A 13,632-nucleotide genomic window follows, 5' to 3' on the forward strand; every position below is an offset into this window, starting at 1 on the left:
TTTTATATTACTTTGACTTGGACTTTGTCTGATTTTGAGAGAAGGCCATGGCAAAGGAATTAGGAATACATTTTTTTTCCAACCTATTTTAGGATGTGCCACGTTTTCCTGTGATCTATTAAAACTTCGTCCCTTATTCTTCACCCTCAGATCCATTTCATTTTAGTTTCTTTGAATATCTTGGTCAAACTATTATTTTCAAAATGAGATATGCTCTTCAAAGCTCAATTCAGACTTACAGTAAGAAATTACCATTCAGAGCCACTGCATATCAATTTTAACGGATGCATTCCTTTGAATTAATACGTATTAACTGAAACCGGCATTTTTTTGCAAAAAGATTATGTACTGAAACTAATAACAATTTCCCTTCCTTTTAAATAAGTGTTTCCTGTTACCATTGCAACAAAAATAGTGAGTTATGTTATGATTTGAGGAATCACCACCCATGGAAGTTGTTACTCTGTTTGGTTCCTTTTTAAAGTTTTTTATTACACATGAATTGTCTAGAAACAGAACATCATGAAAAAAAAACAACCTAGGAATATACTTAACTGTCAGAGTATAGGCATGGTCTTAATTCAAGGCATGGTTTTACACCGTATTTCTTTAGTCTTAAAAGATAAGCTATAGTAGCCTCAAGGCTAACATACAACCAGTGGCTCATTTTTATATTAGCACAATTTACGTTCAAATAGATGAAGACGTCTCCTTATCGTATAAGAACAATGCTCAGAAATGCATTTTTATGTGTCCAAGACCTTTAAAAGGAGAAGTAAAACAATGATAGAGTATGGCTACATCATACGTTAGAGAGAATGATAGCAGCATGAAAACTGGCTGTGAATGAACTGGCTCTGGCGGTGGATATAGTGTCTTCATACAGTATAAGACAGGTGATTTGTAGTTGACTTTGGTATCTTATGTGCCATGCTTTGACACTCATAGGCAGCTCCCAGTTCATCTAGTGAAGGCTGATGTTCCTTTACCATATTCTCTTGTTTGCTAGATTTGCAGATACTACCAATCGCAACAGTTAAGGTTGCGATTAACACAAGTTAATCCTTCCTGTTTCTTAATATCACATAGCAATTAACTACCTTTCAGTGGGGTGAGTATAGTAGAGCTATTGAGGCTTAAAGAGTTGCTATGACCCTTGCCACTGAAATTTGGCACAATATAAAGAATTTGAAATCTAGGCTTTTACTTTGGATCCTGATATTGGCCATACAGAGTGAGGAGATCTACATTTCCTCTAAGATCTGGTATGTTATCAGTGCTGTTGTTTCGAGTTAGTTCTAGGCCTTGTGTTAAAATATTAACTTTCTGAAAGTTAGAGAAAAACCTGCTAACCAAGAGTGTCCTCCACTCATGAGAAATTCATTGCAAGCTACACTGAAAGCTTGCAATATTCTCACTCTCTACAGTACAGACACTTCTAGATAGCCTGTATTTCCAAGAATTAATAACTAAACATCAAATCAAATGAAAGGGTAAGTATGTATGTGGTGAGCTGGACACACATGTGCCCACACCATTTTTAATTTAAACTTCTTTTAACTGTATATATATTAATAAGTTCTAAATGTATGCACTTTCACCCAAACTAATATAACTTAATACCAATGCATATTTATAGTTATTAGATTTTTATAGCATTTTTCCTGTATGGCACCTCATAGGCGTTAAGTTAGCTGAATTCTCTAAAATTCGGGCTGTTTAGAGAACAATAGGTCCATTCACAAGCAACATTAACTGCTTAGCAATTTATAGCTCTTATTTACACTTACCTTGTGCAATATAGGTAGCATAAATCTTCATTGAAACCAAGAAATTAATGTATTTGGATATAATGAAACAAGAAAATAGCTGAGATGTTTTCCTGTGTTTCATAAAAATGGTGTTTAGGCTTGGGTGTAAGCAAAAAATATTCCTATTAAATATAAAATGAAATTTCTGAAAATAGTTTTCTGTAATAACGTTTCATTTAACTTTTTATTCTCCCTACTCCTCCCACCTCCCTCATTTACTATGTTTCATAGTGAAAGCCTCCAGTAAAGATGAGCTAGGAACAGAAGAGGAAAATCAACCTATTATACTGGAGCACTGACTCTGACAGTGTTATAAATGATGGCAAGGCTCCAATTTTTAAAATTGTTTCATTTAAAATCTAAACATTGAATCCCTGTACAGTGTTTAGAGGCTTCTCAGCCTTCTCTGATTCAATTTAGAGGAAACATTTATGGGGTTTAAATTGTTCCTGGCAATTCTGAGCTCTGTTGCATTTTGAACAAATGTATTTTATACAAAGCTGTGCCACATAGAGTCCTGAGAAATCTAAAAATATCAATCAAATTTCATTTGTAAACCAGTTTTACTAATAGTCAGTGGTTCAATTGTGCTTCCCTCTTGGAATAAAGGGTAGTTTAAAGCTGATAACTGTGAAATACACATTTCTAACAGCACTCCTCATATGGAATGACTAAAAGACTTCTACAATCAAATCAAATAAACCCTTCAAAACAGCATGTATGTTTCTTGTTCAGTTATTATACATAAGTCCAATACATTAATCAAACATCAGATAAGTTCAGCATGGAAGTATTTGCAGTATATGGATACTAAAACTTTTGGTTTGTTTACCTTTTTTCTTTAAAAAAAAGCACATACAGAAATTCAATAGCTGCACCCTTCTGTTTTAGAGATGTTATAATTAAATACCAGGTTGACTATTCTCAGTGTGTTGGTTACTCATTTTTCTAAAAGTTTTTTTCTTCTCTTGGCAGTTGCTGTACTATTCTTATTCTATATGTGCCTATAGCTGAAATGACACAGCTGTGGTGAGTTCACCCATTTATTCTACTTTTTGTGAGTTTTCTAAAGAGAATGGATCTGTTCTAACTCTAGACATAAAATATATACTTGTATATACAGGTTAAAAGAACACCTAAATGTTGAATACAGAGTATCATGGTCCTATCCTCATTGTTTTATTAGCAAGCCCTGCATTCATGTAAATTCTAATTATCTAATATGTCAATATCTACATAATCTTCTTAAACTATTTAATCTTCCATTAGCTCTTCTGAGTCTTCATTTACCCTAACTTTCTATTATTTTGCTTGTCCTTTTTAAAATTTTCTTTCTTTATTCTGACACTTGCCTGCCTGCTCAATTTTTCCTTTTTAATTAACTAATTTTTACTTTAATTATTTCTTTCCTGCCTAACTTTTATTTTTTTTTTTCTTTCTTTCTTCCTGCTACTTTGAATTCTCATACTTGGAAAATCTGATGAGTATCCTCTCTCTGATTTTTTTTTCACTTTTTTCTCCTTTCTTTTTTTTTTCATTTAGACAGTATAATTGCCTATTATTTTATGTTAGCTCACTCAAGGTGCAGATTGTTTGTCACATTTGTTAGTTAGTTGCAGCCTGATTTTCAAAGCTGATAGGCGCTTGCAAAATCCACTAACTTCAGTCAGATTGAATATTTCAGTGCCTTTCTGGAAATCAAGTTCAGAGTTATGTTTTCATCTTAATTTACATGTTCTGCTAACCAAAACTTTTTTTAAGTATTCACCTTCCACCTTTCTCATTGTGTGAGAACTTGGCAATTCTTTATGTTCAAACCTTACCATTGAAATGATTGGCAGTACCTCCAATTAGCATAACTTCAACTAGTCAGGTGAACAGTTAGAATTTTTTTTTAACTTTATAAACTGATTAGAGTTAAACCAGTACATCATTTCCCTTTCTAGAAATCTAAAAGATTTACACCAACTGTTTAGAGCAAGCAGATTTTTGCTTGCAGCTGTCAAAACAGCCTGTCAGTTCAATTATCTGGCATGCCTATTAGTCAATTTTTAATAAAGCTTCAACTACTTTTCTCTGCTGTTTAATGAATAAGGTCCTTCTGCACACCTTTTAAATATGTGTTTCATGGCCCCTATGGAATTCAGAAATTATAAAGAAAAAGGGATTTGATATACTCCTAAGATGCATTGTAATTTCACGTGTTGCATGAAACTGCCATTACTTCCTGCTTATGGGACCTCCTGTGCTCTTTTGACATTATTAGGCCTTCTGCTGGAAAAACCATCTTGTGTTGGTAACAGCACTTTAGAAAATATGGCACTGGTAAGATACTTTGTCTTAACAGCTTCCCATACTCACTAAGTAAAAGAGCAAAAAGGCTGTGATGGTTTGTTTCTCTTTAAAACAATAATTATTACTAGTAGAGCAGGGGAGGGCAAAAACAGGGAGGGATAGAACCCTATACACAACTCATATTTGGTTTGTGTTAATTGGACTTGCTTCATTTGCTCCCAAAGTGGGTCAAGCCTCCTTCCAGAGGGCTGGCCAAGTCAGATTTTTTGTTTCCTGGGCGTACTTGTAAGAAGAAGAGTCTTTACTGACACCTGCCGTCTAGATTCAGAGTGTTGTTCCAGGGAACACAGCACCCTTTCTTCCTCTGGTGAAATATTATCACAATCTCTTTGCCAGAAAGCGTGTCCTTTGCCGTTTGGCCATGGTATAAATGAGATGGCAGTACTTGCCCATGTGGTTGCCCTTTGATGATGGTCCTGTCATTTAGCAGCAGCAGCCTCCAGGCTTCCTTCCTAGCAGGGTCAAAGCAAATTTAGTCACAAAGTTCTTGCAGTTTTGAGGAACTGAAATGATCATTATTTTCTTGGCCTTATCTTTCCTGGCAGCTGCTTTCTTGACACAACTTTCCATAGGATATTGTCTTTCAGGCTGTCTTCTGCTCAAGCAACAGGATAAAACTTTACTGACATTTCCAATGGGAATGAATTTTCTTTCTCCTCCACCTTACACAGCAAATCTCCTATGCGAAATGACACTGATGACTTCACTGATGACAGTGGACCTTATTGCCTGGGTTAAACAGATAATCCAGTTGTTCAGTTATTTGTTTTGCTTTGTTTTGCTTTGCTTTGCTTGGGGAGTGGGGTGGGGTGAGTGGTGACAGTGTTTTCCCTGGTATGAAAACCCAGTCGTTTAAGTACATCTGAAGAAAGGGGGAAAAAAAAAAAAAACAAAAAAACCCCATCTCCTCCTGCTTCCCATGTATACTGTCCTCTAACAGTAGATATCCTTCCAGTCTGATCTTTGTCCAGAAAGGTTTAGCGGTTACTCAGCTTCCAACAGCATCTACCCCCTGTCCTAAGAAAATGACTTTTTTCCTTCTGTCCTCTGGGAGGCCTGGCTGTGCGCCTGCCCATTGATCCTCTGTGGAGCTGCCCAGTCTCTGTTCCTGCTGCAGACTCTCTGCTTGCTGTGTGTCCTTCACACTCTGCTACACACATCCTACTCTCCAGAAGCTTCTCCCTACTGAGGAAGGTCAGCTGCTGTCAGGGAAAGAAGCATCTCCCCTTCCAAAAGTTTTCTCCTGACCCAGGCTTGAGCTATCTGAACAATGCAAAGCAAAGAGCTTTCCTCTCTGCTGCTGCTGTGCATCTATATCCCTAAAAGGGAACAGAATCTTAAAAAGACCCAAAAAATCATAATTGTAAATGGAACAGCTAAACATACATTACACTGATGTAATGCCAAACTCTACAAGTAGCCTCTTGGATTCTTGGAAGCCAGAGAACTTGAAAAGAGAAGCTGGTTTTAAAATTACAGCCCATGTCAGAGATAAACAGGGTCATTCAAACAGAAGACCAGTGTAACCTGCTAAAAATGAAACAAATCATGAGGACCAAAATGTATCTCTAATACTTTGCAACATTTTAAGTGGTATTATGTCATATTATTTTTATCTATCTTATTAAATGCTACTATCATCATCATATTAGATCTGTATATCAAATTCATCCTCAAAATATCTTCATACTACTGAGAGAAATTATTAATGTTATGCGTGGGGAAACTGAAACACTGGAAGACTAGGGATCAGATCCAATACTGTGTGTACATTTCTAAAATAGCATTTTACTGGAATTTGGGTGTTTAAATCCAAATCTGTAATCAAAATTAGTCCTTTGTGGTGCTTAGCTCTGAAGGTGCCTGAATTTCATAAATTTCCTAGTTTTCCACCTGTAAGCTGTTTGGTACTTAGAGACCTGAGCTACTCAAGAACAGAGCAGTTCCAATTGGGCCTTCTGCAAGAGTTCATTTAGGGTGCCAAAAACTGTGCCCTAGCCTGTTGCAGGGTTTTATCCAACAGCAACTGTCAGGAACTGTGTCAAACAGCTGAAATGCAAATGCAGCCTATGCTGTCTTTAAAAACGAAAGGAAAGTGCTGGCACCCTTTGCTGGCATCTTTTCGTCTTTCTTGTTTACCAGGACATGAAACGTTTGCCTAGCTTACAGAAGTGGGTTCATTCCCTTCTCAGTCTCCTGGAATTTGAATACACATTTTCCTGTATTCCAGATAAATGCCTATGCCACCAAGATGATGCTTCACCCATAGCCCTTATGAGCTTCTCGCTCTGCACAGTGACTTTAATGGGAGGGCTAAACAGCCATTTTCCCTGGATATTTGAGCAATCAATCCACTTACATAAAAATCAGTTTAAGGAAGGCTTAAAATTCAAGTCTTTAATTTTCTAGGGATTGTTCTAACCTAGAGCATGCTGGACAAGGTGCACTGTGGAAACACCAAAATCAGAGCAGCCACAATTGCAATTTGTGAAAGTTTTGATGGCCATTTATTCACAGCTAGAATACACTTATTTGATCAAATTTCTGATGACTGAAATCCTGGTACCAAAAGACTTAGGCAGAAATGAGGTAAAGGATGTACAGAAGTATATAAATGGCTATGAAACCTCCAGGAAGAATGAGGAGACAGCTAAAGACACATGAGTGGCTGCTAAGTGGCTGCTGAGATGACAGTTTTGGACTATGTGCTTAAAATCTACATTTGCTATTTATATTTTCTTTCTGATGGGGCTGTAGATTTGGAGCTTTAATTATTTATTTTAGCAGTCCCAATGTCCATGGCAAAACTTAATGTATTGCATTGAATTTTAACTGTGGGGCACAAGATCTTTCCAGAATGCATATGGCATATAATTAAAAACATAAATGTTCAAAATATATGCATAAAAGACATACAGTTGCCTGTTGAATTTAACATTGTCTTATCTTAACCTTTAATCCCTTAAATGGCGGGGGTTTTTTGAATGGAATACCCTTCTCAACTCCTTCTGTCGCATCTCACCATGATATTTCTTGGTCCTGAACTAACAGTAACCCCCTTTCAGTTGAAGACAAAAATGATTGTCAAGGATGTAAGAAAATAACTCATTCTGGTATTGTTTATTGCTTTACTTACGGTTTAGCATACATTGAGAAAAACAGCACAGTAGAAACAGGATTCCTTATTCGCAATCCTCACACCCGGTGCTTTTTATTGTTTGTAAAATACTGCTGTCATTTTCATTTGTAAAAGATGTTACACTAGGGGGGAAAAAAAGTGATTGTTCATTTAGCAGAATGCTCACAGGACAGAACGAGATTTTAGATCCATTGGTTACCATGTAAATGATATAATTCTAGTTCAAACAGAACCTGTTCTTCCTTATTCTAAATTTGCATTACAAAAAATATGGAAGAATCCTTCAGGGAGAAGGGGGGCAGTTGTAAGGGAACAGTTTTTGGACAGCTGAAGGAAAAGATGGGCACCTGCTGTTCAGCAAGTTGAGGGAATTGTTGCATATTGCAAATTTTCTGTGTGTTACCAGGACAAGCAGATGGCCAGAGACAGAGTTTTCTCCTTGTGTGTAGTTTATCTCCTTAGGTCTTCAAATGACCTATATTAAAGCTTCCCAGCATTACATTCAGTTCAATTTAACACAGTTAATATATGTTTAAGCAGTACCAGTTGCTGTCAAAATCGCCTACTTGGAATAGATAACTCTTTCAAATACTTACAGCAAGTATAGCAGCAGAAGGGGCATCTCTGTTCGCATGTTATTTCAGGGTGCTAACTCAGACCACTAGGGATGAAGCTGCTGTCTCACTCAACATGAGTCAGTTGTGATTTTCAAACAATTACTTTGCCTTCCTGAGCCTTCACTTGGGATAGGCTATAACAGGTTCTGTCTCCTGAGAACTGTTGCAAGGTCTAATTTATGCTGACAATATGCAGAACTGGTCAATGTTTTTTTCTTTAATGTTATGCCACTTTTTTCTTTTTTGAAAATGTTTTTCCTTCCTAAAATTACAGGCTATCAAAATTATCTTTGTTGAAAACCTACTCAGGCCTTCATCACTTTCCTTCTTTTTGTTAAATATTACTGAATGTTACTGATATGAATATTTCAATGATTAAATTACATTAAAAAGTAGGGGATGATCTTAAGCAGAGAAAACAGGAAGAAGTATGGATCTGCATTCAGCAGTATCTGAATATCTTCAGCAGGACAAAGTAGGGATTGCTTTTTTCCTGATACTTGTTCCTGTTTGGACTACCTCTTTTCCAACAACTGCTAAAATTAAATAAAGCAAAAATAATCTGTGAAAATAGAGGCTGGTCTCCAGAATTTCTTTATATTTCTTATTTTTACTTTCGTTTTGTCTCTTCTCCCTGTCAGTGAATCCTGTATACCTGTCTTTGCAGTACCGTAGTTGAAACAGCAGAGTGAGATTTAGGTATCTGTACAATTAGGTGATCTCTAAGTTGGTGTTATTTTCAGTTTCAGTTTAGGACTGAAACCATCTGACGTCTGTGTTGGACAGCTATGTCCCTTTTTGAAAGTAACTTTTAGCGTGTGGTTATAACCACAACCAAAAATGAGACAAGCAGAAAATAGACTCAATTATTTCCACTTCTGTGGGATTCTGCACAAAAAATATTTGCTACTCCAGTTTTCCAGTACATATGAGAGTTTTTAGTTTTAGTTACTTTTTTTCACCTGTTAGTCAGCATTTATAGTAAGATCTGATAACTAGCCCACGTCAAAAAAGATTGGAGAATACAAGGAAAGATCTCTGAGAAATAGAAATGTTTTGGATTTTTTTTTTTCTTAATGGCAATGTTAGCTGCTCAAGGCAACATCATTCCTGAGGCTTTTCAAATTGTTGTTGGAGTTTGGAGTGGAGGTTTAGCAGTCTTATCCAAGGGCAACTTCTACCAGTTCTCAGATCAGTTCAAGTAACTTGCTCAAGAAGTGCGTGCAGAGCAGTGCTATGTGAAACTTTCTGTATGAATCCCACAATCAACTGAGATTCGAATCTGGGATTTATTAATCATTTAGGAAATGTGGGATGAGTTTCCAGCAGAATATTTCTTTTTTGTCAGTTACAGGGTGGGCTGATCATTTTGATCTGAATACCAATTATCAGCTCTCTCCAGGTGTAATCAGTGGGACAGCTGACTGGCGACCAAACCACCAACTGACTACAGGAGCTCAGGGATCAGCCTCACAGAGAGGTAGCTTCCATAGCACCAGGAGTGCCTGGCAGAAGGCAGCAGGCTGTAGATGAGATGTAGGTTTATTTCTGGGGTGAAAGTAAGTGAAAGGAGTAGCTAGAGGTAGGAGAGGAGTTGCCGAAAGCTGTATGCTAGAGCTGGGGATGGGGGCTGACAAAGTCAGTGTCTGCCTGTGGTCTTAAGGATTGTAAGCAGAGTTAAGTGTGAAAGGGCTTTCTGTCTTGCAAGGCTATTTTCTCCCCCTTCACACTGGGATGAACACAAGACTCTAATCTTGTTGGTTTTAATAGCAAAGTACTACAGATGAAAATACTTCATAGCTCAGTAATGAAGGCACTGATGGCAGGCTGGGATACCAGGACCTCTATTCTCTCTGCCCAGTCAGGCTGCAAACAGGAGCCCAAAACCATATCATGTTTTCTTTAAAGAGCTCACCTGCTAGGCCATTGTCCACCTTGAAGTTATTTTTTTAGATCTTGCTTTTTATTCCACTGTCTCTGAATAAATCAAGGTACTTGGTTAGCCAGGGAACCTAACAGGATGATGTATTCCTCATACCATGAGATGGAAAGTATCAGTTCAAACCCCAGATATAAGCAACTCTTACATCCCAAATAAGTACCATAAACATTAACGTTTTCACCATTTGTGATTTAAGCCTTTTTTTGATCAGGTCAGAGGCTAAGGAAATTCTCGAACACTTTAACTAAATTTTTCACTATTCTGTGAAGAATATTCATGAATATTCTCCCATGAAATCCTGTTTTGCTGATCACCCACTCCCATATGGGAAATGAGTGTTATGAAGCTGGAATTAAAGAAACAGCATGTGAAGGCTGGTATTGGGTTGGGGAGAGTTATTAAGGTATTTGTTTTTGTTACAGAGGAGTGATGCCTCCTTGAAATATAAAGTCTTTACTTCTACTGTTTTATTTTTTTGTCTGATGCTTTTGCCTAGCAGTAAAACAGTAGATGCAAAAATACAGATGACAGAAATTATATGCTGTTGACAATATCTACAGTCCATTTATTACATGTTATGTTACCCTTTGAGCCTGATCTTGGGAGACTGAATAATTATTTATTTTTATCCAAAGAATGTATTTTGAATGTTATTTTAAATATTTCCACGTGTAAATAATGTTATACGAAATGCACAATAGTTCTGGAAATAGGAATTAAATCTTACTTGAAATAAGAAACTAGATTGCTTACAAAGTGTTGCCAAAAAGCACAGTCAGACTCTCAAAAAAGAGCTGTCAATTTTCTACTCTCTGTTTTTCATTGGGCAAATAAGCAGTAATATCTCTGTTATTTATTTCCTGTCCATCCCTTATCATGCTTGTATAACAGGACAATGTTTGGTCAGAAACCTTCTGGCAAAAGGCTAACACCTGGCACTAGAGTATCACCAACTTTGTTGCATCACCTTTGAATAAGCCACTTTTATTTCTAGACGGTATCTTGCTGAATGTGGAACAGTGTAATTAATTATAATAAAATGTAAGTATAGTTTGCAGTTAAAATAACCTTCATGTGAAAATGGTATTTTAATTTTTTTTTTCTCCAGCTCTCAGATTCAGCAAAACCCATTTAGGTTGCCATAAAACTGAAAAATAAATATTTTCCAGCTCTAAAATAGGACTTCAACGAACATTCATATTTGATATGCTAAAGTACTACTCATGCAATGCCAAGTACAATTAAATTTTTATCCCAATTGATTGTTTCAGAGATTGGTTACAGAAGAGTTGCAGTTATCAGAAATCATAGAATCATAGTATCGTTAAGGTTGGGAAAGACCCTTAAGATCATCGAGTCCAACCGCTAACCTATCACTGTCAAGTCCACCACTAAACCATATCCTCAAGCACCACGTCTACCCTTCTTTTAAATACCTCCAGGAACAGAGACTCAACCACTTCCTTGGGCAGCCTGTTCCAATGCCTGAGAACCCTTTTGGTGAAGAAGTTTTTCCTAATATCCAACCTAAACTTCCCCCGGCGCAGCTTGAGGCCATTTCCTCTCATCCTATCGCTTGTTACTTGGGAGAAGACACCGACCCCTGCCTCGCTACAACCTCCTTTCAGTAGTTGTAGAGAGTGATAAGGTCTCCCCTCAGCCTCCTCTTCTCCAGACAAATGAGTTGTATTTGAAAAAAAGTGCACAAGTTAACCATGTTGTTCCACACTGGGGCTACATTTCATTTAAACAGCTCACAAAAACAGTACATACATGTACTGAGCTGTGACTATGTACAATTATGACAACGATATATGCAGACGCTCATTGAACGTCTGTGATGTGATTCTCACTTAACACCAGTCACTGTGCTTGAAGGTGGTTATTGTCAGGTGTGTAAACAAGCTAGGTGCATACGCTTCTGGATAAAGCAAAAGCTGTTATAGACTGGTATAGTGCTACCGAAGTCAGCTGTAACCACAGAAACCCTTACACATTATAGTGCTTGAGATGGAAAACCAAAACAAAACAAATCCCCACAAAACCAAACCAACTTCTAAACTCTTACAGGTGCAAATTTGCAAATTCTGCTGTAGTGTTCTTCTGTGATGACACAGGATTTTATTGACTTTGGATCACTCCATCATTTTTAGTATATGCAGGAATAATGGTCACACTTTAAAATATTAGTTGGCTTGGCTTTGATAAGCATCCAAAAACCCTGGTGCTCATTTAAATTTTGATCCTGCAAAATTGCTTTCATTGCATTCTGTCATTTTCCATTGATTTTACTTTTTTTTTTTCCCCCCTTTGGAGAAGGTCTGAGAATATCCTTGTTACCAGAACGGTCAAAAGAAGAGCAAAATATGCTGAAAATGTCAAAACGTGAGAGAGAGAGGTCTTTTTCATTAAATGACACAGAACTGAATTCCACACAAACTTCATCAAATAAACTATTTTACAGTATCTTCATTTCTGAAAGACAAAGAAGTACAGAGAAGTTTTTTTATTAATTGTTTTGTTTTATCACTAAACCATTTTTACCAGAGATGTTGAGTTTCATGTAAGCAATTATTTTTATCACTTTAGTGATTATTTTTAAGATGTACAGAGTACTAGTGATGGCTGAAAGAATGCTGCAAAATGCTTTTTTGATTTTCAAATACCAGATTTTAAAAGCTTTCTAAGATCTTTTTTTCACATAAAGGAATTGGCTTTGTCATAAGGTCCTAGGTGCACGATTGCATTTCTGCTCAAAATTAAAATTAATATTACTTCAGGTTTTCACCTAAGATGTAGGAGATAGATTCAGATCTTGCTATGCGGGCAGATAAGGAGCTGTACCCTTTCCTCATCCCATCTCCTCTCATCCCATCCTGTTCCATCACAGACAAATTTTCTGACTCAATGTGGTTTATAATGTGGAAAATTTTAGACTTTGGGCAGGGGTAGGAGTATTAGAACAAGGTCCTAGTTTCATCTGATGCAGAATAAAAGAGCCTTTCCAAACGTACATACAAGCATTCATTTATTTTGCTTTTTCCTGGAGAGATCTAAAGAAGTCTTGAGTTCCAAATGATGTTAGCCACTCAAAATTCATTCAGTCTTTTATCTTTCCTTTCTATCTTTATTTTTCAGCAAATCCAGCTTTCATTATGTTTTGGTGCTGTTGCAAGTAAAAGACTAGTGAGGGCTAAGTGTGAGAAGATTTAAGGACTTTGGTTATAATACACCAACCGAGATTCTTCTTACAAGCTCTGTAATTGGCAATCCATTCAGAAATCTCACTGAGATGCTTCTCAATAAATAATGGTGATTTTACTTCCAAGCATGGTGATACAAGTAGAAATCAACGTAGTGGACTAGCAGCATGCTCACGTTGCATGTTTATTTAAGATTAAAGTATGCCAGTTTCTCAAGTGGCTTAGATTCCATGTCACCCATCATTCCTCATCAAGATGTCTAAACAGCCTCTTATTTTTGCCCTTCCTTTATGCTAAGGCCACCTACACAAGAGGCTTCATGCACCTCTTCACTGCCCCTACCACAAGCCTTTCTATCTGTGAAGTTATTTATTTAGGGTATGGATCTAGTAACCTCTCTTGCGGGTCTGGGTAATGTTATGCTAGAAGGCATTAATTGGGTGTTATCAATTAATTCTTCAGTCTTTGCATAGTTTCAGCAGCACTTAAGCCACCAGATGAAAGAGTCCCCACTCCCTCCTCCCTTTATATTTTAAAAATGCAGGATTTCCCTGAAGGCGAGAGG

The 13,632-nt window shown here is 37.0% G+C and overlaps 1 long non-coding RNA gene across 1 annotated transcript in view; it reads left to right on the forward strand.

Annotated features, from left to right (window-relative positions):
- The window catches only part of LOC135312877 (uncharacterized), a 47,278-nt gene that overhangs the window by 8,931 nt on the left and 24,715 nt on the right, over positions 1 to 13,632 (forward strand). The window contains exon 3 of the long non-coding RNA XR_010372495.1: positions 2,787 to 2,840. This is a non-coding gene — a long non-coding RNA (uncharacterized LOC135312877). The remainder of the gene's footprint in view (positions 1 to 2,786; positions 2,841 to 13,632) is intronic.

Source organism: Phalacrocorax carbo, chromosome 3, assembly GCF_963921805.1.
Source record: "Phalacrocorax carbo chromosome 3, bPhaCar2.1, whole genome shotgun sequence".
NCBI lineage: Eukaryota > Metazoa > Chordata > Aves > Suliformes > Phalacrocoracidae > Phalacrocorax > Phalacrocorax carbo.